The following is a 19,622-nucleotide window of genomic DNA, read 5'->3' as shown; positions in this document are numbered from 1 at the left end:
AGGGGATGGATGCCACTTCCTGGTGATTCCCTGGCTCACCTGCAGCAGTCAAAATGCCAGAGTTGGTCCTCCTAGCTTCAAAATAGAGATGGCTGTTCTGCTCCATTTCCACAGCCCTCCTGCAGAGAAGCACAGGAAATCTTACTGCTGCAGCTGTTGGATTGATTTATGTAGGATCCACAAGCAGAGAAAGATACAGGCAATGACAGAGCCCTAACAGCTGTGTGCTCAGCTGAAGGACTCAGTCTTTCACATTGCCTCCATCCATTCCCAGTACTCACTTCTCCAGATTCCTCTGGAACAGTAAAGTGTCCAACACTGTCAGTGGTGGTCAGCAAGTTTTCCTGCACTGGGAAGCATCTCATGGTGAGGTCCCACTTGCAGACGAGCAGGTAGGAGGTTGTGAGCACCACAAATTGCCTTCATTTGTTTCAGTCTTCAATCCTAGAGGGAAAAAGCAAAGGGTTAACCCCTGCCCCCATACCTCTCCACCCCAAACTAAAAATCCAGTGGAGCATCTGACCCTAGGCTCTGTTGTTAATAGCCCACATACTGATTATCTGAAAATCAACATTGGAGCTCAACTTTTTTTCCAAAACTAGCCACAGTAGCAGTGCTCAGTGGCTTGGGATCTCCATGCCAGAATACTGAGAGCAGAGAATCTGGGAAGCTTTCAGAGCCCTTTTTCAAGACCCAGACAGGTTTCCATTACAAGATAGAAGATGTTTTTTGTAGATGAGAGACTGGAAATCTTCTTTTTCTAACATGAAACAACTAAAATTAAAGAACAACCAACATTTTCCTCACTGGTCTGGAAATTGCATTACAAGTAAGAGTCAGCTTGGTGCAAGTTTGCAAGCTGTGATATCAGTAGGAGAATTTCCCTTCCCATTTACAAAAGGAAATGAATTTTGCATCCGCCGGATGGCAGTGTAGGGAGAGCAATCATATTAGTCATAGTATTATTGTTTTCCTTTTAAGCCTCTCAAAAGTGATTGCAGACACAGCAATTCATTGCTTATTAAGATCTCCCTGCATTACAACCAGGGAAAAATCTAGGTCTCATTAATAAACCATCTTCTAGGATCTCTGTAAGAAGACAGACTCTGATTAGCCAAGATCATTCAATAAATGATTTGGCTTGTCTGACAAAGTGAAATGATTGATTGGAAAGAGTGTTCTTTAAATAGTTCACTCCTCATAATAAAAGCAAAGACTTCAGATAGAAATACAAATAGTAAAAAGGCAGTATTTCTGCTTCCAGAGAAGAAAACTCCATGTACCAGGCTGGGGGATGCTGGCAGCATACACAAAGTTCACTTCAGAGTTCTGACTCTGCACGACTGAATTATTCTAAGCCTGAAACGGCAACATCATCTGCAATTTCCCTTGTAAAGCATATTGATGAGCAGGGAAGTCTGTTCTACTCTCAGACACAGCACGACATTAGTTATCAATTGCAGAGAGAAAACCTTTGTTTCCTGCTTAGCGTAAAACTGAATAATGACTCAGTGTTAAAACCCATGTAAACAATATTCCAACATCACATAACCAAGACGATCGTCCCAGAATACTAAGAACCGGGAGAAACCAGGGCTCGGGAAGACAACCCATCGGCCGTCCCGTTTCCACTAGAGGGCAATAGCAAACAAGCGACAGAAAACTGGAGGCAAGAAGTCTATTGAGAGAAAAATGGTCAAGTCGCGTTTCCCGAGGCAGGAGCCGCGGCTGCCCCGCTCCCGGCAATGCCGCACCTCTCCGCAGCCCCAGCCCGGCAGGTACCGCCTGCCCTCGGCTCCGGGCTCTGCTTCCTCGGCTTAGGCAGCGGAAAATAGTCACAGATGGTTTTGGTCTAGGAAAGAGCCGCAAGTAAAAGAAGTACTTTCAGCGGGATGTATTTAAGCATCATCAAAGAGGTGGTCAGATGCCGCTCTGAACAGATGATTGATCCAACCTCACACATCATTCAGTTCCAGATGTTGCAGAGAGTGAGAAAGATCAGGCTACAAAAGGCTTTCCACGTCCTTATTTGGTTTACTGAAGGGAAGGTTTGGAGGTGATTTGATCTAAATCTATTAACATTTCTCAGTGGGGGACTGTGAGAGATGCTAAAGGACTTCAAAAAATCTAATAAACAAAACTCTAACCAGATCCAGAAGCTCAAAGTAAAAGCTGGAAAAAAATAAAACTGGAAATAATACGAGTATTTAAAAATTAAAACTTGCAATAATGCCAGTAGTTAATCACTTGAACAAATGATGTAGGGGAGCGTTTTATTCTCCACCCGTAGAGCTCTTAAAGCAAGATTTGCTGTCTGCCTAAAACATGTGCTGTAGTTTAACAGTGAATTATTAGCCTTGATGCAGACATTACAGGTACAGGTCTCGTCTGAATGAGGCAGAAGGTGAGACTAGATTAGCAGCATGGTCTCTTTGTGTAATTACAGTCTACAAATATCAAGGTTCTTGTCACAGAGAATTGTCTTTCAGATGTAGGGACTTACTCCCACCTTTGCAAATTGACTTCACAGGCTGCGTCAACACAGCAGTGACAGAGCTCCAAGGACTGTCACACAGCCTTCAGCTAATGGGGCAGCTTCTGTTGCCCAGTCTTTATCTGTCTCTGCAAAGAAAAAGCCATGAGCCTAAAGTAACCCTTCTCTGCACCAAACTGGCCAGGTGAACAGACAGGCTATTCTGTACCCCAGCTAGATTACTAGCTCCTGGGCTGTGATACCAGCTGAGAAGAGACTTGGACAAGAACTGATATGTGAGAGTCATGGAGAAGAGGTGTGGGCCAGTTTCAGTAATTTGAAGCCTCCAGAGAGGCTTCCAAAAGCATCATACCACTGAAGCACCACCAGCCTCAGCCCAGCCCTTGTGAGCTGCAGGACTGACAACAACACAAACAAAAGCTCAGCCTGTCCCACCAGAGACATGGAGACTATTCCAGCTGTAATCTGCTTCCAACCTAACCAAATGCCAGTGCTTTACAAGGCTGGACAGTTATAAAAGAAGCAGAGTGTGATGACAGTGCATTAGCCTTTGCAATTACTCTGGGACATTTCTCTGTGCAAGCAGCATGGGAAGGTGCAGGACAGAGGCAGACAGAGAGCAGAAGCTCATGCTCTTCTGTGGAGGAAGGGTTTGCAGATGCTCCCGAGTGTTTTGTCAAGGCTGAAAGGTGTTGCCAGCAATCTCAGGGAGCACTCTGGGAGACAGCACAGCCATGGGACACTGAGCCAGGCAGGGCACAACAGATCTCTGTGCTGAAAAGGATTGCTGGCCCAGGGGATTTCACCTGCCAGGCTTCCAAAGGCCTGCCTGCCTTCAATAGCTCCACATGCTAGGCTGACAGCTCAGTTTTCTAAACTGCAAAAAAAAAAAATACCCCCAAATTGAAGCAAAAGGATTTGAGGTGTAACAAGGATGGTAATAAGAGGATGGTAATAAGAATGTGTTTGGACATTGTACTATTTTGTAGGCCAGGATATGCCCTAGTCTGATATCCTCCAAGCATTGCCTCCATGACTCCTCTGCAGCAAGTCTCCCCCTCTCCTTCCTCCCACTAACCTCAGTCACCTGTAAGAACCACAGATGTCACCCCCTGCTGTCTTCAGGCTTTCAACTCATGTGACCTAATGTCTGCAGCCTACCCTTGATAAGGAAACCACATCTGAGGGTCACTACTGTCTACCCATAGTGATCAGCAATTAAACCCCATCTCTTAGAATCAGCTTGCAACAAGGGAAGTTCTACCTAAAGTTTGAACCACTTTTCTGGGCAGGTCATCTCCAAAGCAAAAGGTCTGGAGTGACTGTGGCTCTTCCCCTTCCCAGGGCCAAAGGCACATGAAATATCCCTTTATCCACATTCAGACATGTAAAGCAATCACTAGGGTTCTGACAGTAAGTGCTGGAAGCAAGACCATGCTCCTGCACTCTCTTACTCAATTTGCAGAACAGAAGAGAGGAGGTTATGGGGCAGCAAATCTGATACAGGCAGGTGTCAGACTAACACAGTGCTGGTGGAGGCAGGAAAGTGAAAGCATCTAGGTGGGAGTGGAAAGCCAAATTACAGGTCGAAGGGTTAAGAGAAGAGAGCCCATTATTCATCACTACTACTGTGTTCCAGGCATAAGAAACATTTGGAGATAATTAGCGGGAGAACAGAACAATGCACTAGAGAAAGCAACAATGCCCTGGTTCAACCCAGCAGATGAGCTCTGTGCTCAGAGCAAATTGGTCTAAAATAAGTATTGCTCCATCTCAAAACCAGAAAGGTGTGACCTACTTCTCTGACCCTGGCATCAGCTGGCAGGAAGGGAATTGACAGAATGATTTTTCGTTCCCATCACTGGAGATCGAGCATATTCAGTTCCATTTCAGAAATAAAAGCCAACAGCTTTTCCAGCTGATTTTGGGTAACTAATAACACAGAACTGCACTCATTAACTAAGCTGGCTTGTATTGTAAAGAGCTCCAAGGCAACAACTAAATGGACTTGATATTAACAGCTGTGATAGTGTCAGTGTTACTTAGAAGCCTTAACTAATAGCCTTAACATTTTCAAATGTAAAGTATATTCAATTTTTAAGTTATTTCAAGGGCTTTTGTGAGTATTTTTCTCCCAAATAGTAGTACTTTTCAAAACTGAGATTACAGCACCTGAATGCTAGGCTCTATGCAAGATCTGGGAAGCACTTTGGTCTCTCTCAGATGAACATTCCCAGAGAATCATAGTTACTCAACTATAGTTCTGAAAGTTATTTTCCAAAGATATTTAGAAGTTGCAGTGTCAAACTAGTTTGATTTTATTGTGAATTGATTACTTGGGTATTGTCTTTTAGTGAAGATATTCTCGGTCACTGAGCTTGCTGATCACAGGGTTCATGCTCCAAAGAAGAAATGAATATTTCAAGTTTCAATGTTTGGGGAAGAAGGGAATATTTTGAAGTTTCAAAAGAAATTAATTTGTCAGTGAACTTGTGGACTGCAAGTATTTTTATGTATCCTAACTCCCCAATATTTGCCAACACAGAAATTCTCCTTTCAACAGTCTTTTCAAGTACCTTGTATAACATGTGAGTATATCAATGCCAGTTCCCTATCAGTGGTGTTGGCTCCACCAGCAGCTCTCCATTCTCTTACTGGTATAAATGGTCACCTTCCTTCCAGCCACATTAACCCTCACTAACTCAAGATTAGGCAGGGACTTCTTTTCTTCTCCTCTTTAGGATGACAAATACGAACATGACGAGTTTTTCAGAAAGTATCAAGGAGGGAAGCAGTATGTAAGAAAAAAGAAAAATAAAAATAGGCCTTTTCTCAATGGATGACATTTGGTGGATGACACCTCAGGCTGATATTCAGCTGTTTTGTACATAATGGGTTTCCAAAGGACCTAAACCTGATCCTCCAGTGTCTAATTCTACATTTTCAAAAGGCTTTGTGAGGCGTAAGAATTGTCAGAAATGGCAATAGGTTTTATTCTTGTCTCTGCTAAATTGAGGGTGCCACCTGTAAAGATTCTTAAGTTCAGAACATTTACACTCCCAGACAAGAGTGTTGTGCCACCTATTAGACTGAAGAGTTGTCATTTGCCAAATGCTAGGATTCTCTTAACTAGAAATAGATACTGCAGAGAAGTACCAAGTTGCCGTAAAAAGAAGAGCTCTGGCATCAACCTTTGTTTCCTTTAAAGAAATTGCTAGCAGAGACCTTTAAAGTGAAACCAGTAATGATTTCAGTTCCTATCTCCCCTTACCTGCTCTGAACAAATCACAGATTCACTGATGTTGACATGCTTGTTGTTATTATCTTGTCTAAACAAAGAAAATAGTAATAACATCAAAAATGCATCCAGAATTTGTAATCAGTCGGTCTCTGAGCACTTCTCAAAAAGGACAGTATAATTATCTGTTTCATGAGTGATTATCTGCATTTTAATAGCAGGATAACTGAGGCACAGGAAGAGGAATTAACTTGCTCAGTTAGCCAATGAAATACCAAGAAACAGGGTGAGATATCCTGAATCCCCATCAAGTGCCCTCCAGATAACACCCTTGCTAATATAATCAGTTAGAAACATTACATATCACCCATCTTCAAAGCATTTCAGAAACAGTGAACAGACATCATCAGTGTTAAACTGCCCTGTGGATCTCAGTATCCCATTGCATCATCTGCTTTGATCATCTTTGCTCTGTGCCTATAACTCATGTAATTAATAGTTACCATTCTGTGAGGAGTGAGATAATTGACTTATCTAGCAATCACTTCAGAAAGATTATTATTAGAAATAGGTCTGCATCCTAACTATACACGTGCCTCTAGATGAGCTAGGCCAAATACCAGCTCTGAGTGCAGCAAAGCCAACACTGAGGCCAGCACAGCCCAAGTGTTTGGGAATCTGTCCTGTGTGCACAAACCTCATGTGCACCACGCTGCTGCACCCTCTGCCAGCCTGGACAGGGCTTCTTTCCAGCAACCCATCACCCACACCATCACCCCAGCCTGACCCACATGAATCTTCACGATGTCTCAGTCAAATCCCAGGAGCTGGAGTAGTTTTCTCTGTACTCTTGACAACAGGGACCTTCCATGGCTTGGTCTAACACTCCTGGCTAAAATCAGGGTATGCTGTGAAAGAATAGTAAAATAAATCTAACAATAGAAGTCCACAGGTGTAATATAACTGCTTCAGTTTGATTTCTATGTCATCAGTTCAATGTTAAATGTGTAGGTGGTGCCTTCATAGAAAACCATTAAAAGTAGTGTCCTTTACATCCTCAACTCCACAGCAACCATGAAAAATTACTAGGCTAGCCCACCACCTATCTTCTTTCTTGCTAAAATAAATATATACATTTAAAAATAATTAAATTAAAAAATTTTCTGTCTCAACATGTCTCATGTGGATGGCAACAAGGCAGCTGTGACATCCTTGCTGACATTCTGTCATAGAATTCATCACAAGGAAAGACCTCTGAGAAAACAATATTTCAGTAACCAAAAATAAAGCACTGAAAATTACCAAAGCAATCTCAAAGATCTTCAGTTATTACAACAGCATCTGAGGTGGAAGCACAGAAAGCCTCATGGGTTATTACAGTGATCTGTTGGATTATAAGTTTCTACCTTAAGTGGACTTGTTGTTGCACATGTCTCATTTCAGTAGGTTTCCTGTAACTTTATCAAATGTAGAGCAATGTTAAAAAAAAAAGAAGGGAAAGAAAAAATCTGGCTGATTCTGCATGAAGCATTACTATCAATAGCTGACAAAAAAGGCAGAGCTGGAGGGGAAAAAAACCATGGAGCTATTACTTGTCTCTCCTGAGATATAAGAGGAGTGTAAAGGCCTCAGACCTCACATGTTCCTCTATCTAGAAAGCCCACAAGCTTCAACAGCAGTGTCTCTTCATGTCAGTAAGCAAAAGACAGCATGAGGGGCATTTCAGATTATTTCAGCATCCCTTACATTCTTCCTGCACAGCTCTAATTTGACTGTATTGATGTCTTCCTCAGAGGAGATAAAGTTGCCTTCCACAGAGAAATGCAAAGCAAAGGAGCTAGGCAGAAAAGACTGTAATTAACAAAGTCAGATATTTTTTCTACTTAGCAAGTAGGACTCACTCAGTTCTGCAAGTTACTGTCTATACCTTTATACCAAAGCACCTCTGATCTGCCTCCCACCGTTGGATTCAAAGCCAGTAAATAATGACTTTCTCACATAATCATTACACATGGGGTTTTAACCAACTGGATACTAACCTCTAAAATGAAAGCTCAGTTTTGAGTGTGCTTATACATCTGATTTCATACATTCCTGTTGTTTGACTCACACGGGCAGAGTATTGTGTGGCTGAAATCTCCAGACTAGTTTTTGGGAGTATGTGGCAAGCCTGAATTGGCAAGATCCAAATGAGAACTTGCCTATTAGAGTGTGCTGCTCACAGCATAGTACAGGCATGGCACAGCAACAAAGAACCATTAATTAGGCAGCACTGATCCCATGGGTTTAGCTCCATTCCTCTATACATCACATGTTCTGAACTGTCAAATTCAGTGATAATTATTTCCACCCCCCTTTTTTCTTTTGGGTACCATAGCTCATGGACAGTCACTGATTGTACTTTATAAATATCTCTGCTGATGAGCATGGCTCTCCTGAGGTGGTGTTTTGGAACAGCAGTCTCCAAGACAGAGCTAAAGATCACGTTCACGCTGTGTCACAGAGTAGTGGCTTTCAACTCAACATTTTTCCTTCCTGAAAGCCTCTCTGCCCATCCCTTAGACTGGCACAGAAACTAAGGACACAGCCATGCAAGGTGCTTAGCAGCTTCTGTCTCTGTGAAGGTAGAAAGAGTTTAAAGCACATGGAATTGAGTCCTTAAAATTATCGATTGACACAATAAATGGTAGTGACTGACCAAGCACATTCTAATGCCATCCTTTTACATTCCCATATTACAATTGCCACCACCAAAGGAGGTGTTTCAGTTGGTCACTGCAAGGTAAATTTTAGTCTCCTCTACTGTACTCTGCTTCCAAAACATTAGGGAATAAGCCATCACTAATATTACAAATTAGATGGCAGCATACGTTAGGAATTTGCTGTAACTCCAGCCCTCAGTGACTAGCACAGCTTCAAGTGTAAACAAACAAAAGCTGCAATTTGCGCCAACTGTTTACTCTGATTTTGAATCAGGGTTAGCTTTGCCAGTACAAATTATGTCTCCCTTTGTCTTCAAGAAAGCTGGCCAGAGACTAGAGGAAGTGAGACAAATTTTTTTTGTGTTAAATGAGCTGTCTGATTAGATAGATTTTTTTACCAGCTTTTACTTCTCCATCAGTGACCAGGGATTTTACAGCATTTATTTTATTACCCATCTTCCAGCATTGCTCAAATATAAATTTAGTCTGTATCCTCACTAGAAGTTAGGAAGACAGAGATTGATCAGTTGGTGCAAATGACGGCATGAATGCCAGTGAATGAGATCAAACTACTGGGCACTTGATTGCCCTATTAAAGTAAGTCATGAAATTCCAGTTCAGATTTGGGGTCATTAAAGCAGAGTACTTATGATTTTCTTGGCTGTATGAAAGCTGAGTATTCTAGATGAGATTCCAGCTCCCAAACAATTCCCAGCATGGATGGGCTAATGAACAGTGAAAATAAACTGTTACTAGCTTTGCTTACCATAGTAATGAAGAACTTCCTCATGGGATGCCGTTTTGCACAAGGGCTTGCACAGAGAGTGGGTTTGGGAGCCCCAGGTGGGGACTCCCAATCAAGTGTGAATCTGAAGCTTTCCCACTACCATCTTTGTCGTGTTTCGCTTCCAGTTGCTCCATCTGGAACTCTTGCTTGTTTTCGCCATCTAACATTTCAACAGCCTGAATCAAGCAAAACAACTCCTCCAAACAACCAAAATGTTTGATCAGATCCTTTATATAAATGAAATGCTAGTGTATGCCAGGCATCTGAACTTGGTAAAAATAAATGAGTGCTTCAAACCCACTATTGTTCTCAAGGTCCCTGACCTTCAAAACATCATTCTATTCTATTTGTAAACAACACAGACATGACAGAACATGTGAATACCACTTCACCCTTTGGTAACAGTATCTATCCCAAGACCTCAAAGTGTTCTGCAAATATTAGCTAAGACTCTCATGCCTCTAAAGAACTCCTACTCTTCTACAAATATTAGCTGAATCTCAACCCACACCACTCAGCTCATAGGAGACTAGTGCTCTTCTCCAAGTTCACAAGGGTTGAATAGTCTGGCTAAGGTTATTCAAGAGTTTGTAAAAGACTCAGGCAACAGAAAGACAAGTTTATAAGTCTTCTAAGTATGCCTGGACCTCTGGAAGTTTGTTCAGACTATCATCCAAACCTGTCTGCTACTTTTGTCAACTTTATTAGCATCAGACTCAAATCTAAACCAATCCAGATTTCATTTAAACAAGAGAAAGCAACCAGGAAAACTAAAACACTAGTTTAACCATTCATCTTCCCACTACCTTTTCAAGTATCAGTCATTTATCCTTTTGTGCACACCCAGATAAGCCAAGAAATAGGAGACCTCAACTTGCATTTAGCAAGGAACCAAACGAGGCACAGTGGCCTGGAGCAGCTCACACCACCCAGTTCAACACCACAGCAATGAACGTAAGTTGAACTCACCCAGGTTTCAGGCAAAGAGCAGCTCAGCACAGCTGCACTGGTACAGCTGGACCAGTTCCTTACCACAGATGTACGAACACAAAGATAAGGCCATAGTAACTTCCATATGGTAAACAGCCTGAACTTCCTAGGAGGGCTCACTGGAGGCAATTCATTTCCAAGGCACAGAAAACGTGCTTGGCTTTGACTCGTGTCTCTCTTCTGCATCTTTTGCAAAACTGGTCATGGACATTTATGTAATGGAAGTTTTCAACACATCTTGTTAAAGGGCATCACTCCTAGCTCTGGCCAAAACTGCAGCTTACATTGATTTTGATTGCCTCTAGACCATGCTTCTATGACAGGGTAGGAGCACCTTTCCTCTAGGTTTGTTTTGGGTTACCCAGACTTCCTAAGCAGCTCATCTACTTCAGTAGTAACACAAGAAATAGGTAACAACAGAGCTAGAAGCTCAGAGCCTGCACATTGCAGAGCTGAAATACATAAAGTTTCCAGCTATGCTTTTATTGGCTGTACATAACAATTTATTCCATTAGAGAATCAGTTATCTTCCTAAAGACAGGATACTACTTTGCATTAATGTAAAATTGTACTCAGTTTAAGATAAATATAATGCCCAGTCTGTAATTACAGATAATGTGTAAGTTTGGGGTTTTTCCTCCAGAATTTTCTCTTCTATGTTTCATGCAGTCTTCGATTGCATTGAAGCTAAGTTGAAAAAGTTGATTGATGTTGACACAGGAGAAAGCAATGATAATAGCAGTCAGTATGAAGTTCAAGTTCTCCAGGGGTTACCATTTTGCTGGCTAGAAGGGGCCAGTCCACACGGGTGTTGGCTTTTGGCCTTTTTACAATGCATTGTTGACTCTTGGAGTGCACTGTGACCATTACACAACATTAATGAGTATTCCCAGAGCCTTCTAAGCACTCCAGGAGGAAAATGAGAAGGTCAATGAACAGCTTCATGACAGCCTAAAAGTACTATCTGGTTCCCTCAGTATGGAAAAATACTTGTTACGACAGTGTACCTAAAGCCACAGGTAAAAGGAAGAACAAAAAGTGAAAGTTAGGAGCCTGAAACAGCCAGACAAATTCAGGAGGAAAACAAAACCTGCATCATTACCTTGGGATTGGGTGGGAAGGTCCAACACAAGTGAAGTGATGGACTGTTTCACTGAAATGTCTGCAGCCCAGGACTGAGTACCTTTCTGGAGGTAGAACAGAGGTCCTCACTTGTGGCAGAAGGAGAACCATGCAGGTTTTGGTGGTGTGACTCACAGAGCTGACTAAACTAGAGCAGCCCATTTCAGCCTTCAATACAGTGGCTCAAAGTGGAGAAGAAACAAAAACCCAAGAGAGGACTGAAACCCACTTTCCTTATCCTGTGATTCAAACTGCTACAAGGAAGAGAGAGTTCTTCAATCAATAGAAGTGATTTTTCAATCAGCAGAACTGGCTTACAGGCCAAAAGGGTTGAGAAACACTTCTGCTCTTCATAAGAATCTGCAGGATTCTCTCTTCCAAGAGGTCTGCTGGAGGTCATGCTCAGGCTGGTGGTGTGCTCACTTCCCAGGCACTGTTGGCTATTCTGGGCTCTGCTCCCATCACTGCAATGTCTTGAATCTGGGTATGTGGTTAAACACTGCAGCCTGAACATGGTTACCAGTCTGCAGGCTCTCCAAGGCTTGAAATGCTTCTGAGGCAACACAGCGGGGAAGAGCCTCAGAATCCTAGAGAATTTTCTTTCCTTCAAAAGTAGGTTAGGAAAGTGAAACTACTTCCTGTCTGAATAGGCTCCTCCAACTTTTCCCTGATTAAAGAGCTGCTCTCAACCTTCTTCTTAGCCAGTGTGATGGCAAGTCTGCACCTACTTTATGGTATAGCAGAGTGTCCAGCTGGAATGACCCTGGCATAAGGCACAGGGAGAAGGACAGATAAGCTGGTTGCTCTGTTGCTCCCTGTCACTGCATGGAGCCCCAGAGGCTCCCCTGCGTGACTCCCTGAGCTGAACTGGCTCTGCAAGCTCCAGACTTGCTGGGTGAGTCCCCCCACCCTCCCATGCCCACAGGTTACAACCAGCACTGCCAAGAGTCCCCAGCACCATGGGCAGGTTCCTGTTCTGTAGAATACATATATAAGTGAAGACACTCCCTGCCTTGAAACACTTTATGTTTAAGCAAAAAAGAAAAACAAAAGATAACAAAAAAAGGGGTGGCCTAAACAAAGTCATACAGTTAATCCAAAAACCTGGTCCCTGGCCTTTGATTGCGAAGTTTACCACTGATGCTGCCACTGGTGTTTGTGACAGACCAGTGGAGTCACAACACACCTGATGTGGCTGTGCTTCCCATAGGCTATGTGAGCACCCAGAGAGAGCCTGGAGATGGGAAACCTCATCTTTGATGTTGGGTAGCAGGGTGAACAGAGGAGCTGCTTTTGAAACGGTGTCTTCATACCTATCCACTTATGTCACACCACAGACTGCTCGTGAAGCAAGAGCAATTGCATAACATTCTCATCTTCACTTTCCTGCTGCCCATCCAGCAAAGCAGGAGGAGGTCACATCCCCTCTAACAACTTCATTGCTTTGCAGCTTACTCCTACTTATTTCAAAAGAGCTGCCAGTGTTGCATTCTTTTCATAGAACCCCAGGGAAGTTCTAACCTCAAAATTAAGCAAAATAAAGTCCTTTGAATATTTTCCAATTAACCTGAGATTGACACTAACACTTTCCTCTTCATGCTCCCACTATTTCAACAGCTGGATTTCTCCTGCATGCCTCAGTTGCCAAGCTTTTTGGACCGTCAAAGATCTAAGTTACTCCTTTCCCAAAGGTTACTCTAGTTTTAAAACTCAGATACAACCTAGAGCAAGCTTAGCAGAGAAAGGTGTCATTTAGTGGAAGAGATCAGAGAAACTTCCCAGCAGCACAAATCTGGGGAAGATATCAAAGAAGAGACAGCATGGCAAGTTTCTCATACACTAGCAATAAGGGCAAGTCAACACTGCTGAAAGCCTCCAGGGTTGCATTCTGCTCCTAGTCTCACAGCATAAATACCAGAGAAACAGATATGACAGAGGGTTAGTTCTCAGTGTCTAGAGCCAGCAGAGAGCATAATGGCAGTGCCATAAAAAATGTCAGCATTCGTGCAAGAGGCTGGAGGTAGAAGGCACTGTTCCATTCTGGGGCTTGCAGAAGCATGTCAGCCTTCAGGGGCCTGCAGGCACCATGGCTCATTAGCCAAACTTTCTCTGAGTTAATGGTGATGCTGGAACACAGGAACCCTCTCACTTGGCTAAAAAAGCAGTTCTGCCAGCAAAGTTGCAGGCAGCTTCTGAGCAGCCTGGAACAGAGGGAGGAGAAGGCTCCCAACACAGCGTACAGGAGCAGCACTGCCTGCAGACACACAGACTCACAGCACCCAGGGAGCAGCCAGCACTTTGTCTCTAAAGTGTTTGTGTCCTTTGTCACCCACTGTTGCTTAGGTAAGGCACATCTAAAAGCTATAGGGCAGTTTGCCAACGTGCCGCAGCTACAGAGGTGGGGGGTTCCTGAGCACTTTCTGTCCATTAGCTTGCTAATGTCCCTCTGAATAAGGTAAAATGTTGTTTTCCACACTTTACAGATAGGAATACTGAGGCACAGAGGGCCAAGTATCCCAGTTCTCTCTCTCTGCTTTCTAAACCATAAACAACAGTAATCCTTCCCGCAGTTACTGGAAACAACAGGCTCTTTCAGAAAAAGGGAAGCTGCCACTTGCCTGGAACCAAGTAGCCAAAAGCAGTTGGAGGTAGCAGCCTGCAGCCTATGAAGTGCCTGACATGGTTTTAACCCTGAGAACTTTTGCTCCAGCACATCTCTGGGGTCTTTTTCTGCACTCACAAAAACATTCTGTGCTCTGTATGCTCAAGGAGTTCACCTTCAATAAATAATCCGAACAAAGGGAGTTAGTGCTGGCACAGTTGCATGGGTTGCTTCAGGGACATTTTGCAGCAATGTCAAACTCACCTTTTCTGGTGGCTGCTACCACTTGCTGGGAAGGAATCCAACCCCCAAAGGGGAGCACTCAGTAATATCAAGAGCCAAGAGCAATTTCATCCCCATTAGTTAATATCAAATATAAAGGACACGTTCCAGTTCGTAGCAAGCAGTCTTTGCCTCCTTGAAAGACAGTTAGGAAAGATCTGGGTTTAATATCCTTAAATGACAAAACAAATATGTAAAAATATGTAAAAAGAACATGTTTTCAGACTAATTGCAGGATAAGATTGCTCAGACAGCACCAGGAGCATTCAGACTACTACCTGGAAAAATCCTGGGTGAGAGGCGTATTGTTGACCCAATCCAGAAAACAAGCAGAGAGCCCTGTGGGCAGTACTGATGAGGATGTTGAGCAAAGTGGCCAACAGCATCCTTTCTGGTTTGAATAAAATGAAGTGTCATTCATTCTTCCCGTTGTGGAAAAAAACAGAGAAAACCACGGGTCATTCTGAAGGAAGAGCAGATTTCTTAGTGTTGGGTCAATGGACCAGCCTGCAGCTATGCAGAGATTGCTGTTTAGTCTGCAGGTGTACTACAAGAGGCTTCAGCAGCAAAGGCGCTCCTTCCCAACACTGAAGTGAAGAGGATGAAGGAAAAGATGCATTCACCCCATGGCCCTTGAGAAATGATTGCATCCCTATGGAAATGTGGCAAAAGGAATACAAAACTTAGTGAGGGTCATGAACATCAACAAGAACAGTAGTCACCTTGTCTATGAATGCAAGTTTGCCTTTTGATAAACATCTCCCTTGCCTTCCTTCTCCATCCTCTTCTCTGCAAAGTAATTTTTTTCTCCACGTGGAAAAAACTCAGGAATAAAAGAACTTTCCCCTCTACCATGAGCCAAATACACCAGTGATGGCAAAGCATATACTGGAAATTATACTGCCTAGATGAGGCAATAGTTCTCCCCTAAGATCCTCACCACCGCTGGGTTCCTGAGACAGTTTCTAGTTCCTGGCAAAACCTGGATCAAAAAACAACTTCCCTGCTAAATAAGTGCTAGTAGAAATAAGTAAACAGCCTTGCATTCTGTCATATTCCCTGAAAGACTGAGCATGCCAGAAAAGGCAGCACAGACTCTCAGAGCAGTAAACAACCAAGTAGGCAGAGCAAACAAACATTTAAAACTCCATATGCCAGAAAACCTCTCTTTGGAATGAAGAGGTGAAAACAGTTTTGTCAGAAAGGAGGAAGTTTTATCCCCTTCCTTTCTCCCCACTTCCCCGGCCCTTCCTTCCCTTGTTTACTTTGTTTCCCTGTTTCAAACCAAGTAAGAGAAACTTTAGTATTTGTGGAACTGGGCTCTTTCTGTTCAACTCCAGCTGTGCCCACAGCTCGCATACTGGTTTGGTAAAATTTGCCCAGTCTGACAAAGTAGTTTCTCAAGCTTGAAATAAAACCATAGTGATTTTTACACTACTAAAATGAATGGCCCTTGACAGGACTAGCAATTATCTATGAATTCCAAAGAAAAAGCTCGTTTCATGGCACAGCAACATGGTCAGCACAGCACTGTGGCAAGGGGATGCAAGGGCTTTCTGTGCTTTTGCTCTGGCTTTCCAGCCTTTTTTAAAATGTAACAGAACTAGGAGATTCACAGAAAAAACAAAAACAAACAAACAAAAACCCAAAATGAAAAAACAACCAAACCAACGAAAGAAAAAAACCTAAAACAAAAACAAAAAATAAAGCCCCCAAATCCAAAAGATCCTACAAGAAAACAGCTCAGAGGATTTTTACCAGTCACAGGCATGGGGTGGGAAGGACCCCTCTGCTACTCTCTGGTCAATGAAGAAGCAGTGTCCAAATTCAGAGGAAAATCTCTTGCCAGGAATACCACCCATGAGGTTCCTTAGGGAACGGGGGCTCCTGTGGTGGTCCCCACCACCCCACCACAGGGTAGCTGTGCCTCTTTCTTTATGGGGAATACTTGCATACATAGACCCAGAGATGAAGGAGAAGGCAATTTGTTTCCTGATGTTTGATTTAGGAGTGGCTGCTTGGGGATCTAACACCCAGCTGTTATCAGAGAGGGTCTGTGGCCTGCAGCTGTGTTATCAGGTACCAGAGAGCCCCCTTGGGCAGGGACTGTGGGAACAGATGCTGACCTCAGCCAAGCAGCAGGAAAACAAACCTCAGCACAAAAGGGCAGGACGCCACGAAATAAGACTCCTTGAGAAAGGAAACAGGGAGAAACCAAAGCTGAAATCTTGATGTTTCTAGGAGACATGGAGAGGGATAACTGAGCAGGATGAGACATGGCCAGCACAGGGTTGCACAAGGACAGGCTGAGGGTCTGAGCAGTGCCAGCAGCCCGGGCCAGCTGGGGAAGGAGCAGCAACACCTCTGCTGCAACCAAGGGCTGCTTCCAGGGCGGCAAGCAAAACCTGTGAGTGCCAGCCACGCTGCTGCTTTCTGTTTGTGTGCTCACTGAGGTCTGGCAGACAGACTCCCCTTCCCTGTCTGCCTGGTCAGTGCCCAGCACAGCACCAAGGGCCTCTCAGTCCTGCTTGAAGGGAGAGAGCAAACCTTTGCCTGGGATGAGACTGACATGGGGAAGGTAGGTGGCCAGCCTGTCCTGCTTTCATGTCTTTTCAGACTGAACATTTTGGAAGGAAATTTTGCCTCAGATTGAGCCTCTGTCTGGGATTAATTCAGCTCAAATTTGTAGTCACCACAGGCAGCGGGGAAGCTGCAATAGCTATTAGAGGACAAGCCAAAGAAGTAAAAGCAAGCAGGGACAAAGAATAGCCTTTGCCCTCCCCCCAAAACAGAAAGGAGGCACAGGGATACAAATTAAAAAGCAACTACTGGTGGTCAGTGCTAGCGAGTCACTGCGGGCTGGCTAGCAGCAGGACAGCTGCCTGGCCAGAGCCTGGCTGCCAGCAAGCAGCTCTGGCACAGGAGTGTGGCACACCCTGCTCTGGTGTCCAGGCCCCAGCAGGGCAGTCCAGAGATGACTGGAAAGGCCAGTGGAGCTGGGAGCTGCTGTGAACTGCAACGAGGGCAAAAGGGAGAGAAGTCCTGCCCCTGCTGCTGCTCTGCCAGAGGGAAGCAGCCAGCTAACCTCCTGATATTGCTGCTGGCCAGGTGTTTCCAAGCTGTTGGTGTTGGTCATTCATTGGCTGGGGGACTGAGTGGCCAAGATACCCGGAAAGAGCAAACTGCAAAAAGAAATGAGGCCAATGCATGGTGGAGACAGGAAAAAATGCAACGAGACAGGTCAGCAGGCAGCAGTAACAGCCAGGAGGGCAGAGATCCTCGCTGCCCTTGCAGACACAGGCAGCACTGGCAGAAGCTGAAGGAGATGGCAATGGCACAGCTGAGGGCTGGAGGTGGTTTCCCATCAGCTCCCCCAGGCACGGCGCAGCAGCTCCGGGCATCCTCGGTCCCTCCCCGCACGGCATCGCCCTTCGGACGGGAGGTGGCAGCAGATGGCCACCGACAGCACCGCCAGCATCTCCCGGGGACACCCCGGCACCGCGGGAGAAACCCTCCCGGCTCCCAGGGACCACGCAGGGATGCCAGGGGAGCATCCATTCTCCCCATCGTGCCCGCTGGCTCCCAGCCCCGTCCGATTCCACACGCGCCACACCCTGGAAGTGCTTTGCCACAAGTTGAATTGTTTTAAAAACAGCCTTCATCGAGAAAACAGATGGCAGCAGCTAGGAAGCTCTGATTATTATTGATTCATGCAGGATTAGAGTTGGCAATAGGAGATATTGGGAGCAGCAGAAATGAGTGCAGATATTAACCAGTGGAAGGGGGGGGGGTTGGAAATCATGGGGCAGAAGGAATTATAGAATCATTCAGGCTGGAAAGGACCTCTAAGATCACTGAGTCCAATCTTTGACCTAGCACTGCCAAGTCCACCACTAAACCATGGCCCTAAGCACCACACCTACAGGTTTTTAAGTACAGTTCCAGAGAAAGAGGAAGACATTCTATCCAAGTCTCAACAGGCTCTCAACAGTCCAGAATCATGCTCAGATAACCTCAGGATCCACAAATGTTTGGCCCCTGCATCATCTGTCAGCCTTCACCAGAATTAAACTTTTTCTGAAGTTTAAAAAAACCCCAACAAATAATAACTGGAATTGTTTTCCAACAAACTGTAATTTCCATTTTCATCTGCTATCTTAAGAAATACCAGTGGGAAATCAGACCAGCCCAGCTGAAACAGGTAGTCCCAGAAACTTGTCTCCTGTATCCCTAGGGCTACCTTCCTCAGATCAATAAAACATGTAAGATGGATGGATTTTAGAGCTCCTACAAGTCATCTTTCCAGAGCCACACAGGAAATGTGAGGGTTTGGTCATAGTGCATGGAAACAAAGACACAGGAGAATGAGATATCAGTACAAGGAATGGATTGGGACACCCTGTCAAGCCCTACCTTTCATCCCTTCTCCAAATCTGGGTGCCTGGGTCTCTCCAGTCTCTGTCCCCATTCAGATGCCTGTGTCACACAGCCAACCTCCAGGCAGGGCACCACTGGCTTAATTGGCTCCTCTACCCAGAGTGAAAGTTGAACTTGAAAGCAGTGATGTTTGAAGTCACTCCTTCGACCATCCTTTTTTATTTTCATGTGTCAGACCTCACTTCTGTCACCTGGAATCTGCCCTTCCAACGGAAGAGGTTCACACACAGCTGTCTGCCAGCAGTGGCAACAGACAGAAGCCAGCAGGTAGCTTTCATGTCCTCTTCCCAGAAAAAACAAAACTTACCTGCTTCCTAGGAGAGCCCCCTAGGAAATGTAATGGTTTGTAGAGTGCAGTACTGAATGGGAACTCAAAAAGTCACTGACACCATATCCCCACTGTCTCAAGGCTTGGTTGTCTCCACTTAAAGAAGTTTTAGTATGGTTTTTTGGGAGTTGGGTTTTTTGGCAGGTGAAGTGTGTGTATTTGTTTTGGGTTGGTTTTTTTTTTTTTAATCTCAAGCAAGAAAAAATTGTATAACCTTGTCAGAAATAAATTAAATATTATCTCCTCTTACCCTCAGAAAATTCCATCGTGTTCTAGGCCTGATCACATTTTCTGTCTCAAGGTAAGCATAAGACTTTTGGCCCTATCCACAGGCAATAGAAATGCTTTCTCTTCACAGTACCTGTTTATATGTTTAAAGGCTATTCACAATACCCTGTCTCTCCACCTGTGGAAGAACCCTTCAGGAAGAGACTCCCTGATGGAACAGGAACTCACATCTATTTAAACTTATCAGCTTTTAGAAATCATTTCAAATGTAACAAAGAGGGGGAAGCAGAGGGACAGATCTTGAACCCAGTAGCTTTTCAGCAGTAATGGAAGTCACATAATCCAAAAGTGTGGTTTATTCTGTTTGCTTTTTTAAAAAACCAGATGTAAAATCTGTTTACTGAAGACTGTA

The 19,622-nt window shown here is 44.2% G+C and overlaps 1 long non-coding RNA gene across 2 annotated transcripts in view; it reads right to left on the bottom strand.

Moving 5' to 3' along the window:
* The window catches only part of LOC146433253 (uncharacterized), a 57,258-nt gene extending 41,045 nt beyond the window's left edge, over positions 1-16,213 (bottom strand). For both annotated transcript variants that reach the window (XR_014854026.1, XR_014854025.1), the window contains exons 1-5: positions 15,976-16,213; positions 14,496-14,869; positions 14,200-14,389; positions 282-444; positions 40-119 (exon numbers count right to left, since the gene is read on the bottom strand). This is a non-coding gene — a long non-coding RNA (uncharacterized LOC146433253). The remainder of the gene's footprint in view (positions 1-39; positions 120-281; positions 445-14,199; positions 14,390-14,495; positions 14,870-15,975) is intronic.
* Positions 16,214-19,622: the final 3,409 nt, after the last annotated feature.

The sequence above is a fragment of the Lichenostomus cassidix genome, chromosome 9 (assembly GCF_008360975.1).
Source record: "Lichenostomus cassidix isolate B80296 chromosome 9, HeHo_3.0, whole genome shotgun sequence".
In the NCBI taxonomy this organism is placed as follows: domain Eukaryota; kingdom Metazoa; phylum Chordata; class Aves; order Passeriformes; family Meliphagidae; genus Lichenostomus; species Lichenostomus cassidix.
Note: the sequence above shows the minus strand (reverse complement) of the source record. Positions and strands in the feature narration are given on the sequence as shown.